The following is an 18,384-nucleotide window of genomic DNA, read 5'->3' as shown; positions in this document are numbered from 1 at the left end:
TGTGCCATTGGCAGGTTTGGAGATGGGAGTGTGTGACTGTTCAAGAGAATTGGAGCCAGGTGGAAACACAAGGATTCCATTAAATTCATAAAACACACTCTTGTGTTTGTTTCTCTACTGTAGTGCACACACAAGTTCAGAGAATTTTCTTTTTTTTTTGCACAGTATGCAAATCCAGATTTCAACACCACATACTGCAGAATATGAAGCACTTCTGGGTAAATGTAGAATGCTATTAAAATGACCCACAGTGAAATAGTTTATGAGTTGATACAATAAATAACAAGCAAGAAAGAATGATGTAGGGCAAAAGCAAAGCATGGTGCTGCTGGCTCAGCAAAACACAGATTTACAAATCTGATTTCTTTACCTTAGGGGAATATTCATGAACAAGTGCCAGTATGAGTTTGTTAAAGTATGTTTCTAAAGTGCTAAAGCATGGAAAGGTTTTATTTGTTTATGAAAAATACAATACGTGTTGCATTAAATATATTTTTAAGAAGTAGGTTTTTACCACTTAACAGCACAAGAGGTAAGAAGAGGTAAAGAAGAAACATGACAACATAATTGGTGTCAAGTGATTATAGTGAGATATGTGAAATTAAGTAAAGAGTCTGAAGTGGCAGGCTGGGTAAAAATAAACATCCATTGTTTTTTTTAATATTTCAATGCAACTCAAATGTCCAAAAGGAGAAAGCAAAGAGTGTATGACTGCAGTCAGTGTAAACAGAGGATGAAGCAAGTGACTAATTGTGCATTTGAAACTCAAATGCACAAGCAGAAGGAAACAATTACCAACTCCATATTCAAAATCTGCTGTGCTCCCAGGATGCATTAAATTGATCAAATGTGGCAGGGAAGACATTTGTAATGCAACAAAAGATTTCTGTTTTATGTTTTCATTTTGAACTTCCTATTCATCTACAAATTCTGAAAAATATTAAGCAGAACTGTTTTCAACATTAAGCACCAAATCATACAGAATGATATCTGAAAGATCATGTAACACTAAACATTGGAGTAATAGCTGCTGAAAAATCAGCTGTCATTAGGAGTACATTACAGTTTAAAGTATATTGAAAACAGTTATTAGAAAGTGTAATGATATTTTACAATATTCCGTATTTTTGATCAATTAAAACATTTGTGCAGAACAAAAACCTGAAAAAATCGTACCGATCCCAAACTTTTGAACGAGAATGAACCCTATTTAAATGGCAATGTTTTGTTCATTTTTTTTCCCCCTCAGGCATATAAAATTATTGCATTCACTGTGCCAGGTCAGTTTGACCATATGCAACTACCTGACCACGCGTATCATATCATAGGACACAACTCTCTTCTGAGGGGATCTCTTTGTTCTCCAGGTGCAGGAAAGCAGAATGATTTACTTGTGTTCGCAAGATTAAATTATCCTGAATGAAAAAGGGGAACCGAGGAAGACAAATTACAGAATGAAAGGTTTGCTTATGTGCATGGACACAGTTATTGTGGTCAAAAGACAAGCAGTCCACGGATCTTACTGAGAACAAATGACATTGTGACGTGCCTAAAATTGAGAAAAGCTTGCTAATATGCTTTGCAGCATTAATTACAAACATAGAACGGCTGTGAGACATACGTTTTGTTGAATGTTCCCAAACCAGCTGTGGGAATTCTTGAAGTCTACCTCACATGAATTAGTAGATAAAGAGCAGTACATCATATTAGATTCACAACTGCATTTAATCAAATTGTGATGTTCTTTATGAGATGGGTAATGTTTAGTGTAACTATCTATAATGCTTGAGACCAAATTTTTTTTTAACAAAAGCAGTAGGCTAAGACATACTTGCAGTACTAGGCTGCATGTCAATGTGTTGTTTTGATTTGACTGTGAAATACAGAACTTGTAAGTTCTAGTTAATTTGCTTTGACCCCTCAGTCTTTTTCTCTTTTGAGAGTTATGGGGGATTGGTTCAATGACATCACTTCAGAGCATGACAACTGACACCGCAGCTCTCATTGACCCAGTGCACTCTCGGCTTTGTTGACTGAGCAGCCAATCATTAGAGCACATCGTCAATTATTCAAGGTACTGCCATGTCACTTATCCTCCCTGATGAAGACGAATGGGGCTGTGGCTATGGTACCAGATGACACTGGGGTCTGCTGAGGCCTGACATCAACTGCTAAAGAGACTTATTCATGCACTGAGAATTTTTAAGTGTCCTCTGTGATTTGACAATAAAGAAATCCCAAACATGATGCAGTATGATATATACAGTGTCTGGACCTGTGCAAACAAAAACAAACCAACAAACCTCCCGAAGTACAGGATCTTGCATTTACATGTCAATCCATCATGTAAATTATTTTGAAATAATCTGCATACATATCTGCTAGATCTCACCTCTTAAGTGTTAGCTGGTCTATGATTATTCTAGCCTCTTTATTAGCTTAAAAGACTTCAGTCAGATGAAGCAGAACACTATCAGAATGACATCTCATAATGGCAAACCAGCCACCAACACAACGTTGGCAAGACCCATTCAAACGTTTTAAATAGTTCTCTGTGGTTAAATGTGTACAAAAATTGAGGGTTCATCCCCAGTGGAAAGGTTTCGTTCCATTTTGTTCCAATTTTTCTGCCTCTGTGGGATTCCCACAAGCCCAAGAACAAGATGATTTTCAACAACTTACTACATGAACTTGGGAGTGGAATGAGCATAAGGTGTTGATTTGAACATTTGAAGACACAAAATGCGTTAAACCACACACATTTTAAACTAAAGATGGAAACACAAGAAAATTAATTTGTTTTGGGAGTTTTGTAAAGTAATATTATACTTAGCACTCCTACGTCAGCTGGTGCATTGGGCACCAAAAGATATCCAACGAGCTTGATCGGCAGTGGCAGCTTCTGCTTCATCCCATGATAGGCCAACAGCATGTAAATCATCAATGAATGAGTGGCGCAAGGTTTTCCTCAGCTAACCTTGCTTCCATTTCCCCTGGGCAGGCGTCCACAGAATGATGGCCTTAGGTAAGTGGTCCAATGGTTGGCATAGAATGTGACCTGTGAACCGGAAGCATTCGATGATGATGTTGGCCAAAAGCCACATGGTGGTGAACTTCTTAATTGGAGATTCGGTCATGATAGCAAATTTTTAAGATCCGACGGAAGCATCTTTGTTGGAAAACGTTCAGCCATGTAGTGATCACTGCAGATTAATTCCACGTTTCACTAGCGTAGGTGGCCGTCGTGATGACAGTCGACCTTAGGAAATGAATCTTTGTTTGCAAAGCGATAGTCACTGACCTCCAGATGGGCAATAGCCATGGCATTGTTGGAGATGCTTTTCAAATCCGACATGAGATGTCCTTGTCTGAGCTGCTGTCTGGGACTATGATGCTGCCAATGTACGTAAAGTAATTGACTTCTTCAAGCGCTTGCTGACCCACAAGGATGGGGGTATGGACACGGGCGTAGCCGACACAAAGGATTTTACTCTTGGAGGCACTGATCTGGAGTCTGATCTTTACCGCCTTGCACTCCAATGCGCTGCTAAACTTGTTGAGAGATCGCTGGGTAGCTGCAAGGAGGGCGATATGACCATCGAAAACCAGACCCCCTATTCGTCTACCGAGGATGAAGAGGAACAGCGAGATCATGAATCCCTGGCAGACGCCAGTATTCATTTGGAAGTAGTCAGAATTGACTCAGTACATTTGAACGCAGCAGCTGGTTTCACAGATGCTGTTCTGTAAGTTGTTGAAGGGATGCCATACCTTCTCACTATTTTCGACAGTGTTTCTTGATGAACGCCATCGAATGCCTTTGTAAAATTGATGAAGTTGATCGATAGATTCTTTTGGAATTACAGTAGGTGCTTTGCTCCATAAAATTCGATACACAAGCTCCCACTTCGAAAACTGGGCTGCTCCTCCCACAATTGTGCATGAGTCGCTCAGTGCAGGTGTCAAAGGAAAACCACAAAATCTTGCTGGGGACGGAAAGTAGCCTGATACCTCCCCGGTTGTTACAATTGGCAAGATTTACCTTCTTCGGAAGTTTACCAATAATGCCTCGTCTCTAATCTGCGGGGACTGACAATTATTCTAACATTGGTTTATCAAGGTGGTCATCTTGACGATTAGGGCTGGACCACCGTACTTGAGCATTTCCACCAATATCTCATCAATGCCTCGTGCACGTCCACCCCGGAGGATCATATCTGCCACTTTACTTTCTGTGCTCGAGATTAGTCCATTTTCCACAGGTACAGTAGGTCAACCGCGGGCAAGAATAATTCCTCTGTGAACTTTGACACCGGTGCAGGCTGGTTCAGGATTTCTTCAAAGTGTTCCACCCAGCGTATCTCTTGTGCTTCAGCAGCATCATACATATTCAGATAAATACTCAGGAAATGTTTGGAAAAAATTTGTGAAGTGAGACAGAAGGACTTTAAGATTTACTAAGAGGGTTTGTCAGTGTAACTTGCGAGTTTAGGCTTGTAGATGTGGTTAGCCATAATGGGATTAATGGAGGAAAATCTGTGTGAATTAATCTGGCCTAACGGAGAGGGAAGCTGAAAGATGCACTGTGCTCCTTATTCAGCTGTCTGACTCGAGCACCTCAATCCACTGAATCCTCGTCTAGTGGGTCAGAATGACTAGAGAGTCAGGAACTGAGTGGCAATGACTCAAATGACTTTAAATGATCACAGTTCTGTAGCCTAACTGTAGACTTGAATTAAATGAATTCAGAATAAATTAATTAAAAACATGAATTTTTAAAAGAAAACAAAAAAAAGTTTAAAATAACAACAGAGTTTGGTAAAATGCACTGCTACTACAGTTGCTGTGGCATTGACTGAACTAATTTTATACCCCCCCCCATTTATAATTTTGCTTTAACACTGAAAATGATCTGGGTCAAGGCTCTTCCTTTTGCCACGTACTGTGCATATGCTTATGCATGTATGGATGGACCCAAAAATACTACACCCTACCTTGGGAGCTCTCGTCTGGTGAGATGGCCTACAGTGTCATCTGCTCTCTGCCCAGTGGGTATGAACAACCAGCATCTGCTGCATGTTAAACATTCACATGCACACTCATGCACATAAGTACGTACACACACAAACACACTGCTAAACTGCTGAGAAAACAACTTTCTGCTCAAATCCCAATGTTTAGTTCCAATCCATCCTCTTAACAGTTTTCTAATCACACCAAGTGGAACCATATTCAAAAGAAGCACATTCTGGGATGCGATTCCTAATAAATGCTGTCAAATATATTCAGTTGATTAATTTAACTTACAGTCCATTAAATCTAATATTTTAAACACAGTTTTTTTAATGCTTAAAATTGAGCTAACTTTACTTATGAACTGATATGAAACTGATATTAGTGATAAATCCTGTGTAAAAAGACAAAATTACAGAACATACTTAGTTGTATTTATTTACTTATTTATTTGATAGGACACCTGTTGCAGCAGTCCTTAAATCTTTAACATTTTAAGTCATTGTGTAAACTTTTGAAAACGTTTCATTCAAAATTCACAGAATGGTGCTTGTGTTTAAAAGGGCTGGACCTGGGTTAAAAGTAGGGATGCACGATATTGGATTTTTGCCGATATCCGATATGTCGATATTTTTCCAACTAATTTTGGCCGATACTGATATATTTCCGATATATTATAACAACACCAAGTGTCTCCAGTGCAGAAATTATAAGCAAAATATTTAGAATTTTGGTTAGTTTTTAACAAGAACGTGTTTATTAGAATTAAACAAAAAATAATGAAGTTTTTTTTTAAAAAGTACATTGAAGCTTTGAAAACAAATATAAATAAACTATATCAATTGATGCATTTTTCCCCCCAGAAAGATGCAGTGTTAACCCTAACATTTTATTTTAAGATTTGTAGACGGTCTAAAACAAAAGAGTTGTAAAAATTCTGAAAATCTTCTACAGCTCATGATTTGTATAAAAAATAAAACATATTACACATTAATGAATAAATCAGTATATAAAATTATTTAATTTACAAGTGTCATGTTTGTGATTTTTTTAATGTAAGCTATAGCTTCTGACCATTAAATCAAAACATACTCATTATTTTATAACATCAATTACTGCTAATTGCATATAGTTAACTGAGCATGTTGATCCTGACAACACTCAAAGTTCTTGAATTTGCACTCTGAGAGATTTTAATTTGAGCAATGCTGAAATAAACGAGATTGAACATTGCTTAGGCCCACTCCATTTATTCAGGGCATCCATCAGAAAGATGAGCCAGCAGGGTCTCCTCCTCATCTGTTTGTGTCTCTCTCCCAATGACCCCCTTCTCCATGACCCACTCTTTAACCCATTCCCCTTATCGTCACCCCATCAAAAGAGCTTGTGTGCTCAGAGGGTCCAAATCAGCTGTCACGCATGACAATTGTGCAGAAGTGACATCTCTCACTGTGACATTAGCCAGATGTACCAGTTTCTAGAATGTAGGGAATCTCAAGAGTGAGTGATAGATATCAGTGGGAAGAGAGTTTGGGGATGAGAGGGAAAAAAAGGCTAAAAGAGAGACATTAAAGGAAGATAAGAAGTGAAATAATGTGCCAGAGAGGGTTGACCAAACAAAATCAGTTTAAATAGTTATTTATTTATTTTTTAAATCTGCACATGATATTATTAAAATAAAAAATATTTTGTAGACATGTATTTGAAAGTTTTACATTTAATATTAGACACATTCACACAGATCAAAGTCTGTGACTGAAGCCTGTGATAAATCTCATTATAGTAATACACTCAAGCAGTCATGCACACATCAAGACATCTGTGCATCAAAGGAAAGGTCAAACATCCCTTTCAATGGAAATGATGAGGATCACATACATGGTTTCACACATTACGTCAGCAGATCTTCAAGTTTGCCAATGTTCAGAATGGCACGTAGCATTCATTCTCAGCCAAATAAAATTTTATGAGGCGCAACTTTGTATCACAAAGCCAGAAGCACATAGAAGGAATTTTGAAATAGGACAATTACTATGTACATGGTGATTGATCAGTTTATGAGAAATTCTGAGGTCAGTGGAAGTAACACTTTTTCAAAGTCGGCATTGGGAAGCCGTAACAACTATATTTGGCTTATCGCTCGGACACAGGACACGATTTGGTCCAACAATAGCATCATTATTTACACCCAGATGGAGAGACCAATTGATAGGCGGAGGTGGATTTATGCTGTGAGTGTGAGGAGGGTTGACCTACACCCCTGACCTTCTCTCTTCTGTCCCTGAGAGGGGAATTGATATCTGGATGCACTAGGCCAACAATGGCAGACCTAGACACAGGAAGAGAGCCTCTGGGGGAGGATGAAAGGAGAATGAGGTTCATCAGTGATGGCTGAGAAGGAAATGACCTACGCCTTAGTGTGGTGATGTCTTTGTATTATTTCAGATCATCCATCATGGGCTATTGTAACAAGCAAAGAGTAAAATATCAGTAAAAGGTTATGAATTCTTTAGGATGAAGCATCAAGAACGTTTTACCAAGACATCATCTTAAAGTTCCAAAATGAAAATTATGATTTCATAGCAAAAACCACTGAGACATTTATCAAAATTTTCGGTGACGTATCCTTTTAACAAACAGTGATTGGTTAGGGAAGTGTTTGTGTACTGGATCTCCAGGCTCAAAAGAAGAAACGGAGAAACAAGCCCTATGGATCAGACCATTAGATGATGCTGTCAGTCACTGGTTGTCTAACTGACAGCAAATAACCTCTTGTGGCCTGAAATGGATCTGTCACTTTCCTCAACTAATCCAACAGGCAACTGCTACAATAAAACCCACAGTCCATGAAAGATATATGGCTTTTGATGAAGAATCCCCATCATCCCTCGCTCGCCACTTTGCCTGACATCTCAAACCTTCCACTGGCCTCACCCCAGTGACTATATCTCCATTCTCATCCGTTCATCCATCCATATTCCACTGCTTCCCAACAAGATCATCTGTGGGACAATAAATCGAACCCCCTTGATAATTCCATTCCTGGATAAAAAATACGAGATATTTCAAGATCTAGACGTCTACGTACTGAACCTGGTAAATCTCCTGGGTCACTGGAGCTGCTGATATGCCCACTCGGCTCTCTTGATGGACATCCCATCTTTCTCTGTAACAGCCGTAGTAATCCACCCAATCAAATGCATACAATGGAGGCCTAGGGTCAATAATGCAAATCCGACAGTGCTTGCGCCAACCAAACACGGAAAACATTCAGATTGTAGCTATATTTGATTAAACTCAAACACTGAAAGCCTGCTGATAACTGGGGTGACCGTGGCAAGAGTTCTTCTGAAAGGAAAACAGGCATTTTGAATAGTGAATGGCAATTTGGATTAAGGACAGAAATTATTCAAGTGTATGAGAGCAAGACATACTGGGCAAAGGTAATAAAGAATTTCTATTTCTCAAGGCATGGCATATTTTTTAGAGTCACATAAACCAAATTATTACATCTGCTTTGGTGTATTGTGACAGTGACAATTCCATAAATAGATCATTGTTGCCTTGGAAACTTTGGTGCAGACTAAAACCAAATGCTAGAGCTGCAGATTTGGCAGTGTGGGAGAAACCAATTCTGCCTCGTCATCACTGCCATAATTTTCTTCACACCACTGCAAAAAGAAATCTATTTCTTTGCATTTCAGCCATCTGTTCCAGAAAACAGAGACAAAGCTGGCTTCTCAAGGTACATGGATATTTCCCACACCCCACAATTATTTAGAGGTGTTTAAAAAATATTTTTATATTTTTGCATCCTCTTTATTAAAATATAATGGCAGCTACAGTTTAAAACTTTGTATGTATTATGTACATACTTTGTATGTATTTGTATGTATTTGTATGTATGTATGTATGTATGTATGTATGTATGTATGTATGTATGTATGTATGTATGTATGTATGTATGTATATATATATATATATATATATATATATATATATATTGTGACGAGTCGGCTGCCTCCCCCCTGTCCATCATCACCACCCCGTCCCGTATTCGCCACCCTTCACCAGGCTCCCGACGGGAGTGGGTGTGTGAGAGAGGAGGGGCGCTGAACACCTAGGGCTGGCGGCGTGTGATGAGGCGCACCTGATGTGAATAGAGCCTCATCACCGCCGCTGTTTAAACGCCGAGCGCGCCTCTCCTCGGGAGACCGGTCTCTTCCCCGTGCATGCACGCTGGTGTCCTCGTGGGTCCAGGAAGGGTGCATCGAGGAGGACTGCCGCACCCGTGAGACGGCTGACGGGCCAGGATGCCGGGCCGTCTAATCCCCCAGAAACGCCGGGAACTCAGGAGATGGACGTTGCCGCGCAAGAGACGCCGCCGCCACTCGCTCCCGGCCCCGAGAGGGGAGAGCGTGCGGCCACCGGACTCCGCCCCTTCCCTGGACCCTTCCCTGACGAACACTACCCTCCTTCACTAGCCCCGCAGCACAGCGAGGACACCAGGTTCCCCATTCCTTTGGACACTTTATTTTCCCTGGACACTTTATTTTTCCCCTTTATTTGTTTAATAAAAACCTCTCCGAGGCTTGACGCCACACCCACTGTGTCTGTCGTTTGCTCCTCCCGCCACAATAAATATATATATATATATATATATATATATATATATATATATATATATATATATATATATATATATATATATATATATATATATATACACATACACACATACATACATTTATACATACCGTTTGTAAGATGGCGCCGGTGAGATCGGCTGCCGTCACGACTGCTCCGACCAAACCTTGTCTTCTTTTGTTATTTTTTCGTATTGTAAACTATAAACACCGGTTTCTTTTTGTAAGATGGCCATTCTTACATACGACAGGGCCACTCTTATTTCTATTGGTGCACAATGCACTAACCTTTCGCCGTTTTTGAACCCGGACCCATCCTGGCCGAGCGAGATCCTGAGGAGGAACAAAGGACGCGACCCGTACCGGCGTCCTCGAGGGAAACGAGCCAGCGTCAGGAACAGGCTGAGGGCACGCGCACACCGCGCTCCCCTACCAAGTGTCCTGCTCGCCAATGTCCAGTCGCTGGATAACAAACTCGATGACCTCAGGGCAAGAGTCAAGTTCCAGAGGGACATTCGGGACTGCAACCTTCTCTGCTTCACCGAGACATGGCTGAACCCAGATTTCAACAGTGCCAACCTCAAGCGTGCACTGCCGAACTTCCATCAGCACATCGGCTGCCCCACCAGGGGCGAAAGGATATTAGATCACTGTTACACCCCATACAGGAACAGCTACAAGGCACAGTCACAACCACCGTTTGGGAAATCGGACCATGCCGCCATCTTCCTCATGCCTGTTTACAAACAGAGGCTGAAACAGGAAGCCCCGGTGCAGAGGGAGGTCCAACGCTGGACGGACCAATCGGTGGCCGCTCTGCAGGACGCGCTAGATGATGCAGACTGGGACATGTTCCGGCGCAGCTCTGATGACGTCAGCTTGTTTACGGAAGCGGTTGTGGGATTTATAGAGAAACTAATGGATGATACGGTGCAGAAAACCATCATCAGGACGTTTCCCAACCAGAAGCCGTGGGTGGATAAAACCATCCGCAACGCCCTGAGATCCCGCTCCGCTGCCTACAACACAGGGCTCATCACCGGGAACATGGATGATTACAAGGCTGCATCTTACAGAAGGAGGCGAAGCAGCGCTACGGGAGGAAACTAGAGTCGCAATTCCAACATGGCGGCTCTAGGAGTCTGTGGCAGGGACTTAGAACCATCACGGACTATAAAACACCACCCTCCAGATCGGGGAATGCGGACGCTTCTCTGGCTGACGAGCTGAACACTTTTTATGCTCGCTTCGAGGCTGCAGCTAATCACGCTAACGGCGCTAGCAGTGCTAACTGCATGCACGCTGAGGAAGCCGGTGAGGACAACGTGTTCACCATCACGGAGCACGACGTGAGGAGGGCATTCAGGAGAGTGAACATCAGGAAGGCAGCAGGACCAGATGGCATCACAGGTCGGGTTCTGAAGGCCTGCGCTGACCAGCTAGCACCGGTGTTCACTGTGATCTTCAACCTCTCCCTGGAACAGTCCATAGTCCCCTCATGCTTTAAGCAGTCCACCATTGTTCCTGTCCCCAAGAAACCCCAGCCCACCTGCCTAAACGACTATCGCCCTGTAGCCCTCACATCAGTGGTGATGAAGTGCTTTGAGAGGCTGGTCAAAGACTTCATCATTGCATCACTACCAGACACACTGGATCCACTACAGTTTGCGTATAGACATAACCGCTCCACGGTGGATGCCATCTCACACCTCCTCCACACCACAACAAGTCACCTGGACTGCAGAAAAGGGAATTATGTAAAAATGCTGTTTGTGGACTACAGTTCAGCGTTTAACACCATAATTCCCTCCACACTCACCTCCAAGTTGGAGGTCCTTGGTCTCAGCACATACTTGTGCCAATGGATCTCCAGCTTCCTGAAGGACAGACAGCAAGCCATACGGATGGGTAAACACACCTCATCCTCCATCACCCTAAGTACTGGAGCCCCTCAAGGTTGTGTTCTGAGCCCCCTGCTGTACTCACTGTACACTTATGACTGTGTGGCCACTTCCAACTCCACCACCATCATCAAGTTTGCTGATGACACTGTTGTGTTGGGCCTGATCTCAGACAACGACGAGACGGCCTACATACAGGAGATTAAGAACCTGGAGAGTTGGTGCCAGGTGAATAGTCTACACCTGAACATCAGCAAAACTAAGGAGCTGATAGTGGACTTCAGTACGAAGCAGGAGCGGTCATACCAGCCGATCACGATCAGCGGGACTCCAGTGGAGAGAGTGGGCAGCTTCAGATACCTGGGTGTTCACATCACGAATTTGAATTTGAATTTAGACATATTAGTGCTGTCAAACGATTAATCGCGATTAATCACATTCAAAATGAAAGTTTTATTTACATAATATATGTGTGTATACTGTGTATATTAATTATGTATATATAAATAAAAACACGTGCATATATATATTTATATATGTATATATATATATATATATATATATATATATATATATATATAATAAATGTTGTTTATATTAAATATATTTAATCAAAATATTAAATATACTTATATATATATATATAAATATAATATAAGAACATAAATATATAAATGTATATCAATGTAAATATTTCCAAAACACATACATGCATGTGTTTGTATTTATTTATACATAATAAATATACACAGTATACACGCATATATTATGTATCAAATTATATTTGTTACATAATGCATCATTATGTAACAAAAATCGCGATTAATCATTTGACAGCACTAATAAACACACACACACACACACACACACACACACACACACACACACACTCATTGATGTGAGCATAAGTATTGGGACAGTTGAACATAAGGTAGATATAAAAGATTAAAAGCTATTATTTAGTTGCAGATCCCTTGCACACAATCACAGCACTGAGTCTGTGACCCATAGACATCACCAGACTCTTGGTCTCATCTTTTGAAATGCTTTTCCCAGCCTTTTTTTTTAATGCAGCCAATTCCAATTGTTGCTTGTTTTGGGGAGTTTCTGCCTTTTCTCTCCTCTTCAGCTGGTGAAATTCATGTTCAATCGGATTTAAATCTGGAGATTGACTTGGGCAATCTAAGACTTTCCATTTCTTTGCCCTTATAAATTCCTTGACTGAACTGGCAATGCAATATGAAGCACTTCCCAATGAATCTGGTGGCATTTTCTTGAATATTGGTAGGCAAGATGGTTAATCATACATTAAATCATCAGTAAAGTTGAGAGGGCCTGTTCCAGAGGCAGCCATGCATGCCCATGCCATGACACCACCTCCACCATGCTTTACAGATGAGGCTGTATGCTTGGGATCATTTGCAGTTCCCTTTTTTTCTCCACATGTTTGCTTTCCCCTGACTTAGATAAAGGTTAATCTTTGTCTCATCAGTCCAAAACTCTTCTGGCTCACCTTTGTGCTTTTTTGCTAACTCTAATCTTGTCTTTCTATTTTTGGTGCTGGTCAGAGGTTTGCATCTTGCTGTGTAGCATCTGTAATTCTGTGTCAAAGTCTCCTGAGGACAGTAGATAGTCAGAGCATCACCCCAGCTTTCTGGAATTTGTTGGTGATTTTACAGACACGTCTTTTAGGGTTCATTTTCACAGCTTTTATGATTTGTCTGTCATCAACTACTGTTGTTTTCTCAGCCGATCCTTGTTGGTTGCTGGTGGTTTCCAAACTCTTGATTTCTCCATGCCCTTTGTTTTTGCTATAGCTCTAATTGACTTCTTTTCTTTTAGATTCCAAATTGCTTGCTTTTCTCTCAAAGTCAGCTCCCTCATCTTCATCCTGGTTTGTGTGTGTCATCATCGAATGCAAGATTCAGAATGCAGAAGTAATGGATATAACTGATACGACATCGTGCCCGCTTAAGATATTGCGTTTAATCAAATATTTCTTTCAGGCTGCATCAACCCCTTGACAGACCCTAGTTAAAATGTATATGTTTCATTGATATATTTGATTGATGGTGTTTTCAGCTCTGTTTTAAATCTGATATTTAACCTTGACCAACATCACAGCTTGGACAAGCAAGAGAAAGCATTTTTTTTCCTCGCAAAAAGAAAATATGTCAGTCTGACCTCCATATTTTGGTTGTTCTGCTCTGAGGCAAACTGTTTTGAGTTTCAGTTCACAGTTCAAGTCAAGCTCTATGCACAAAGCAGTCAAAACACAAGCAGTTTCTGCAACAAAATCCAACACAGAGTACCAATAGAAAATGGATGGATATATTAAAAACAATGTAAGCTGGGAAGTTGGGAATGTTTCATGCAAACATTTCCATCAGTGAGAAGTTCTCTAACTAAACTCCCTTTTCTCAACACTGCTGGGTATATGCGGGTGGAAAGCCCCCCATGTCTCTTTCTGACCTCATTTAAACCTTCCTCCTTTGCACAAACGAGGAGTAACCAAACTTAGGTGTATATTCTTCATACCTAGTAGAGTTAATTAGGATTTCTTCTCTCGCCTAAAGTCCAAAGATACCTAGAAAAGCAGACTGGACTGGAAAAAATATCATGCATCATGTGAGCCTACTTCATTGTTTCTCTTTGGCATTCATTTACAACAGTTTCACACACATGACAGGCCAATTCAATGAGATATTTCTATGGGGACCCATTTCAAATTACATTCTCCTATAAGAATTGTTGCATTTGAGCCTGGAGGACAAAGTGACTGACATCAGAATGTAAATACTGCATTGATTTTCGAGACTCAACTATGGCCCTTATAAAGAGCACGCACACACACAGACATCACAGCCTGGCTGACATTTCATGCTATTCGATCCAGGGATCCAGGGAATGAAAGCTTGAATGAGGGCTGAGATTCAAACAGAGAGAAAAACAAGTTGAAAGCAGTAAACCTTGGGCACACACGAACAACATCGTCTGACGGTTTATTTGATGATGTGATGTAGGCCTTCCAGGAGACACTGTGTGTCTGTATATGTCTGCAAGTATGAGAGTCTTTGGGACTGCAAAGTGGGTATTGAACACACAAAAACACCTTTCTGTTCTCTAATACCTCTTGGTTTTGGTACATCGAGAAAACAAGCATAAAATGTATTTTACACGCTCACCATGGCTGCATTTATTTGAGATACAGTAACATTGTGAAATATTGTTGGAATTTAAAATGACTGTTTTCTATTTTAATATATTTTGTATAATGCAATTCATTAAATTGTAGAATCTAATTTACTCTTGTGATAGTAAAGCTGAATTTTCAGCAACCATTACTACAGTTTCAGTGACATGAAGCTTCAGAAATTATTCTAATATGCTGATTCGGTGCTCGATTATTAGCAATAACTATTAGTGCACAAGTATTAATCATAATTATTATCAATTTTGCTTCTTACTATTTTTATGGAAACCATGATGGAAACATTTTTGTAACATTTTAAATGTGTTTAATGCATCCTTGCTAAATAAAAGTATTAATTAAAAAAAAAAATTACCAACCCCAAACTTTTTAAAGGTAGTGTAGACTGAACAACAACACTTAAATACAAATTCTACTGCAGCAGAAGTACTATTGAAAATGATTGAATCACTGCTATTTGATCATTAAAATAGCATACTGTTAAATTAGCATTAGAGCATGGCATATATGCATGTTTGCTTCATATCGATAGATTCAACCTTGTGATTATTTTACTATTGCCAGCCTTTAAACCCTCTAACATATACGTTTCAAAAGGGGTTTTTCACAGCAATGCCATAGAAAAATGCATTTGTGTTCCTGAAGTAACATTTCAGTGAACAGTTTTTTTTTCTTTGTGTGAAAAATATAAGGAATATTTTGGTATTATAAAGAACCTTTTGTTCAATAGAAAGAGCTAAGGTTCTTCATGGAACCAAAATGCCAATAAAGAACTTCTATTTTTAAGAGTATAATAAATCTGGGTAGTGCTCATCTGAAGGGACAAAAAAAGACAGGTTCAAAACTAGTACCTAAATCATATTTACACCCAGGACTTGAAAGACATCACATACATTGAGCATTGTGTTGATGGAGTTTCCATTCACCAAAATGCTATGTATACAATCCATGTGACAAGAGCTAAGGGTTATCACGAGCTGCCGAACACAGAATAACAATACACCAGCCATAACTGACATTCTGCTATCAGATCAAATAAATGACCTCAAGCTGTTCTGAGGATGAAAACACTCATCCTGCCACCCAGGTTCCATGAGGGTAATTGGTGCTCCAGTTCTGTAAGGTGTGAGGCAGCTGGCCCTGATGATGTATCATCACATGCGCCGCAGACATGTGCAGGGCAGCTGACGCCTGCTATCATACACTTTTTAAACCTCTCAGTGTCTGTTTTGTGGTTCATGTCTGCTACAAAACAAGCATCACATCAGAAATTGCCATTTGCATTCAATATTCATCAGATTGCCATTGAACACGCTGTGGGTGGTCTTTGGTTGTAAGGCCTGAAGCTTTGGTTTCAAGTATAATTCCAAGACATTTTTTCTCTCATGAACAACTTGTGAATTATGACATGTATGTCAGGATGCTGTTTATTGACGTTGTGAAACTCAAGATATTCTATATGGACTGGTTTTAGTGTATATAGTGGCATCTGATATGCTATCAGGTGGACCGCAGGCATTCAAAATGGGAAATAACCTCATCAATATAGGCTATAAAGACTGACTGTTGCCTTGACCCCAGAGTGGACTCACTAATCATCTCAGATTGTCCTGCAACCAGATGATAACATTTGTTAATGACAGCTGAGGAACTGAGTACTCAGCAATAACAATGACACTATACATAGGAACAAGACATTAGATCGGATAAACTGGGGTCTCTAAAACCATTCTATTGGCTGAACTAATTCAGAAGTGTAATGGCTGGTTATGATGTGAACTAAACTAAACTAAAATAATAAAAAAAGAGTACATAATAACAGATTTAATGTAATATAATAATACTAAAACAGATTTTGGAATTCCAAATAGTAAAAACAAATAAAAAATAAAATAAAATATTAAATAAAATACAGTAGTCAACATCTGAAGTGGATCAAAACCTTTCATCAAAGTTGTCCTAAAACCTAAAACGAAAATGCGTTCTTGTCTTAGGACAACTTTGATGAACCTTTTTGATCCACTTCAAATGTTGACTACTGTAAAACAAAATAAAATTAAAATAAAATAAAGATACATTTTTAAAATAAAATAAAATAAAGAGAAAGTTTTAAAATCAAATCAAATAATAATTTGAGAAACAAATCCGCTTTAATTCTGATTCAGGCAAAATATCAGTGCTGGTACTACTAGATCTTAGTGCTGCGTTTGACACTGTCGATCATAACATACTTCTAGAGAGACTGGAAAACTGGGTCAGGCTTTCTGGGATGGTACTCAAATGATTCATGTCATACTTAGAAGGGAGAGGTTATTTTGTGAGTATAGGAGAGCATAAGTCTAAGTGGATTTCCATGACATGCGGTGTCCCACAAGGTTCAATTCTTGCACCGCTCTTGTTTAGACTGTATATGCTCCCACTAAGTCAAATAACGAGAAAGAACCAAATTGCCTATCACAGCTATGTTGATGAGACCCAGATTTACCTAGCCTTATCTCCAAATGACTACAGCCCCATTGACTCCCTCTGCCAATGCATTTATGAAATTAACAGCTGGATGTGCCAGAAATGTCTTCAGTTAAACAAGGAGAAAACTTAAGTCATTGCATTTGGAAACAAAGATGAAGTTTTCAAGGTGAATGCATACCTTGACTCTAGGGGTCAAACAACTAAAAATCAAGTCAAGAATCTTGGTGTGATTAAGGAGACAGACCTTAGTTTCAATAGTCATGTCAAAGCAGTAACTAAATTAGTATACTATCATCTCAAAAACATTGTAAGAATTAGATGTTTTTTTTCCAGTCAAGACTTGGATAAACTTGTTCATGCCTTTATGACAAGCAGGGTGGATTATTGTAATGGTCTCCTCACCGGCCTTCCAAAGACGACCATTAGACAGCTGCAGCTCATCCAGAACGCTGCTGCCAGGATTCTGACTAGAACTAGAAAATCTGAGCATATCACACCAGTCCTCAGGTCCTTACACTGGCTTCCAGTTACATTCAGGATTGATTTTAAAGTTTTTGTACTCATTTATAAATCACTCAATGGCATAGGACCTAAATACATTGCAGACATGCTCACTGAATATAAACCTAACATACCCCTCAGATCATTAGGATCGAGCCAGTTAGAAATACCAACGGTTCACACAAAACAAGGGGAGTCCGCTTTTAGCTATTATGCCGCCCGCAGTTGGAACCAGCTTCCAGAAGAGCAGGGGCGTGTCTAGAGCATTTTAAATGGGGGGGGGGGGGCAGTCTGGGGCACTGCCTTAAAAGAGGGTGGCCGGGGGGAGGGGTTGGATACACGATGTTAATAGGCCTATATTATATAGGCTATTAATTGCACAGTGTGAGATTCATTGGTCCTCACAGAACTTTGTGAGATCGCGATGAACAAAGAGTGACAGCTTTATTGGTTATGAGCACTCTTTGCGAGCTTTCTAAGCAATCCATTTAAAATGTAGAACTTTGTTTTTGGCCCACACACACGTTGCAAAGTTTTGGGAATGACATCTGCATATTTATGCGGGATTCGCTCTCGAAGTAGCAGCATATTGATGGCAATAGAAGGGACAAAATATGTGAAAATGTGCATTAAGAGAGCACCC

At 40.0% G+C, this 18,384-nt stretch overlaps 1 protein-coding gene across 2 annotated transcripts in view; it reads right to left on the bottom strand.

Moving 5' to 3' along the window:
* Positions 1-18,384, bottom strand: part of LOC306845222 (phosphatidylinositol 3-kinase regulatory subunit gamma-like) — a 164,800-nt gene that overhangs the window by 23,075 nt on the left and 123,341 nt on the right. The window lies entirely within an intron of this gene.

This window comes from Barbus barbus (assembly GCF_936440315.1).
Source record: "Barbus barbus genome assembly, chromosome: 25".
NCBI classification, from domain to species: Eukaryota; Metazoa; Chordata; class Actinopteri; order Cypriniformes; family Cyprinidae; genus Barbus; species Barbus barbus.
The sequence above is the reverse complement of the archived record's forward strand: the minus strand, read 5'-3'. Positions and strand labels throughout refer to the sequence as shown.